Source organism: Nannospalax galili, unplaced genomic scaffold, assembly GCF_000622305.1.
Source record: "Nannospalax galili isolate Female #2095 unplaced genomic scaffold, S.galili_v1.0 scaffold599, whole genome shotgun sequence".
Lineage (NCBI taxonomy): Eukaryota > Metazoa > Chordata > Mammalia > Rodentia > Spalacidae > Nannospalax > Nannospalax galili.
The window spans coordinates 606,658-611,176 of NW_008343079.1; positions in this window are offsets into that span (position 1 = coordinate 606,658).

The window sequence follows — 4,519 nt, forward strand, 5'->3', positions numbered from 1 at the left end:
TGAGTGTGATCAACATGGTGTTAAGTGGTAAATGAATGAGGGTAAATAATGCCCTTGAGTCTGTGCATCATTTAGAAGCATCATGACTGGACCAGTGCCCTTTGGCTTTACCTGGTGACCATAGCTACTGGTGTCTAAATTTTATGGAAATAAGGATCTTGTCCCTCAGATTCAAGAGTTCCTAGGAAAGTCTGGCATATGGTAGACATTTCTTAAGCATCTACTGAATAAAGAAGAGAAAAAGACTGGCCAGGACACTAGGAGAGCCTGCCTAGTCTCCTATGAGGGAGTGTTATTCACCGCCAAAGCAGGAGGGCACCGTAAGGTGCAGGCAGGCTCTGACTCTATCTGGTTTGCCTGAGGACTCTGACACATGCCCTCATTTTGTGTGGCTCTGGTTATTCAGGTACATTAAGTTGCTTTTTGTTACCACTTTGGCTCAAGTTTCTTTCATAAGCGTGTGGGAGTGTAACATGTGTCCCTTGTTAATATTTTTATACAAACATTTTAAAATTCATGGTGCTGGGCCAATGAAGCAGTGATATCTTTTTGTCCTTTGTCCCATATTATTTCCAAAGACAGCAGTGTCAGCAGGCCTTCCTCTTCCCAGATCTTCTACAGTAGAGGGCACTTACGCATAGACAACTTATTATTCCAACCCAGATTTTCCACAGTGAGTCCAGCTGCTCAAAATCCTGCTTAAATCTCTTCACATGGACTCCCTGACGCCTCGGGGGGCTTCATTTAATATGAAAGAAAAAGAGATTTACAATGGGAAACCAAGGGAGGCAGGTCTGTGCTGAAACAGTGGCTTAGGAATGCATGGATGTTTTGGGAAGAGGGACAAGCAAATACCAGAGAGAGGTCATGGGTGAAAGAGGTGGAAAAGAAGGGAGCCAGGCACCTCCAAACTCCCACAGCATGCTGCTCTCACCTTATTATAGCCTGGACCACTTTGTGTGAAATCTTCTGCTTTGAAACTTGCTTTCTATCATTATATTGTACACTGCACGATGGTAAGGACTTACTTTATTCCTAGAGTTTAAGATAGCCTTGCCACATAGTGTGGTAGAGAGCATCAGTTGTCAACTTGACACATCTAGAAAGAGGGAACTTCAACTGGGGGCTTTCTTCTATTGAACTGGTCTGTGGCCATGCCTGTCAGGCATTTTCTTGGTTAAGTGATATGGGAGGACCCAGCCCACTGTGGGTGGTGCCACCCCTGGGAAGGTGGTCCTGTGTTGTTTAAGAAAGCAGGCAGAACATGGGCCAGGGGAAGCAAGCCAGTAAGCAGCAGTCCTCTGTGGTCTCTGCTTCAGTTCCTGCCTCCAGGCTCTTGCCTTGAGTTCCTGCCTGGCTTCCCTCCATGATGGACTGTAAACTATAATCTGAAATAAACCCTTTCCTCTCCAAGTTGCTTTAGGTTAGTGTTTTATCACAGCAACAGAAACCAAACCGGAACACATGGTAAAGCTTTGAGAGTTTGAATGAGGGATTGGATTGATGGATGATAAAGGACAACCTCACTCATTAAACAGGAGCTGTTAGAGTTCTAATCTCCAGCAACTCTTATTGGCAAGCCCAAGTGCAGTCTGCAGGGATCTTTGGTCTGAGGAAGACTATCCCTGAGAAGGAAAGATGGGAGGAGGCATAGCGTTCAATCAGGTCTTAGTATGACAGACACAAAAGTCCAAGTATTTTCCCAGCTGAAAGCCGGGATCAGTATATAAATATGCAGTTAAAGAGAGCAGCGAGAAAAAAAAATGGACAACTAAGTAAATCTTTCTCTCTATACATAGCCATCTTGTTGGTTCTGTTTGTGATGATCCCTAGGGTAGTTAAGGCAGATGGACAGAGAGTGAACTGCAGCATAAAAGTCCATAAAGAGGTAAGTGGAATGTGGGTCCCAATTGGCTGTTCGAAAACCAAGCTGGAGCTGTAGTCCCTCTGGTGAGAGTGATGGCAAAGCATCAAAATACAGAGCAAGATACGGTAAACATAAGCTAGAAAAGGGGAAGCTACGGGAACTGGAGCCATTTATGCCACTAAACAAAAATGCTTTCGTAGCTGTGATTGGGAAGGCCCTAGGACAAGCACTGTCCCTGCTCTCAATCTTTCCATCAGAATTGAACAAGGGTCTAGAGATAAGTAACAGGCATTTTCCAGTCTAAGAAGGTTGGCAAAAAACAACATGTGCTGAGGCTGGTAACCAAAGAAGACGGATGATTGGCTAGGGAAATAATGGCCTGGAGAAAGCAGACCAATCGAGAGTAGGTGGAATCAAAGGCAGTTTTAAGTGACCCCTCCTTAGCATCAAGGTTATCTAGACTAAGACTGACTTCTAAATGAGCCAGGTAATTTAGCACATAAGGGACCCAGAGTATTATCAGGTTCTCATGGGATAAGGAGTGAATCAAGTGATTGGGAGGATGCTCCAGCAACTGGAAAAGTGAATCTTTTTGGAAAGCATTGCCTTTAAATTATCTATCTATAGGTCCTATGATTTGGTTTTTATATACTTTGTCTATTTCTTATGGTTAATATGGCTGTTTACCAAACAGATTTCCTCTGGCAGCTGATGTTCCTTGGGCTACTTAGGACATGTTCTGCAGACTCTTTGGGGGTAAGCATAGTCCTAGGCTGAGTCAGTGGACAGTGGATATGAGCTTAAGTGACAGGTGCTTTTTCCAGGCTAAGGCTCTTGAAAACAGAAGACCCCCCCTCCCGACTCTCTTTAATCATTAACTGGCTTGGCAAGCCCAGTATGATTCTGGAAATCACAGACTGAAGATGGCAAACACATTGCCAATTTGTGCTCCTATGTGACAGCATGAGGAGATCTGACCTACAGACCAGGGACACTTGTCTTGTACTATGATATGAACAAGCCACAAACTTTGATGGTTTGGGAAAGATTATTTACATTATGTTTATTCATTATTGTGACCTTAACTAATATAAAGGTGAATGAAATTGATTTTTCTCAACGAATAAAGGGCATGGAGACCATTTTCACTTTTATTTGTTTTTAGAGTGTTTCCTTAGAACCATAGTAAGTCTGAGCATGTACTCTAATTTTTAGAATACAGATGAGTCTCTCTGGGGATTCAGCCCCAGTCTTTGATTTTTACAATATAGAGTTATCTCCAAGGTCATGAGTCAAATAATCTCTTCTATGTAAAACTGTGTCCCTGGAATTAGCTCAGAAATCTCCTAGGAGGTAAATGCAGATGGTCACAAGTTTCAGGCCATTAGTCTGTTGAGGTAAGGGAAGTCTTAATTCCTTCACACTACTTTAAAGAATAAATTTGTCTGAGATTCTATTCATACTTGGTAATCACTTTTCTCTCTTACATGCATTTATGAAATCTTTTAATGCTGAATAATTCTCTCTCTCTCTCTCTCTCTCTCTCTCTCTCTCTCTCTCTCCCTCTCCCTCTCCCTCTGTCTGTTTTGGAAAGGAGTGCTCTCTTTATTGAAATAATTGCTTTATTTCCACAACTATACAAAAAATTGAATGACTTGCAGAGCTTTGCTATAACCAAAACTTAAAAGTTATGAATTTCACTGGGCGTGGTGGTGTGCATCTTTATTCCCAACCCTTGGGAGGCAGAGGCAGGCAAATCTCTTCGAGATCAAGGCCAGCCTGGTTCACATAGTGACTTCCAGGTGGGCTGGGGCTAGGAAGACCCTGACAAACAAAGCAAAGCAAAACAAAACAAAATAAAATGATATAGATTTGGCTTAATGGTCAAGCACTTGCTGGGAAAGACTGGGAACCCTACAGCACACATTACACAGTGGCAAAACATTTGGCAATGTGGTCACCTTCTGTAAGAAGGCACAACAACTATCTTTTTTTAATTATTTTTTTAATTTACCTTTTTTTTTATATATCACACAGAACATCCCAAACCATCTCATTCTACTATACACCCACTTCCCAGATGGCACCCTCCTATAGCCCTCCTCCCCCAACTAGAGCCCTTATACTCTGACGTCCCTGCTACTGTCTGCTGTGTCGGCACCCCCAGCCATTCCCCACTACTTGTCCTTCTGGTAAATCTAGTCAGCCTATCTAGAGGTTTTTGTTTTAGGAGGGTCAGCTGTTCTTCATCTAGCAGTAATCAGTTGTCAATATTCCTTTAGATAAGACTGGGGTCTGCTGTTCATTTTCCCAGGGCTATGCTGGGTTACTATTTGGGAGTCCCTATGGAAAGTATAACCAAAGATTAAAGGGGCCAATATAATTGTTTAAGAGTCCATATGCATAGCTAAAGGCTACATAACAAGCAGCAATGCCAGACAGGAGATACCTTCCTTGGAATTGTTGGCCAGGGTGGCCCAAAAGACTCCCAGACAGTAACCCAGGATAGAACTTGGAAAATGAATAGCAGACCCCAATCTTATCTAAAGGAATATTGACAACTGTTTGCTGCTAGATGAGGAAGAGCTGGTCTTCCTAAAACAAGGAACTCTAGATAGGCTGACTAGATTCAGCAGATGGACAAGCAATGGG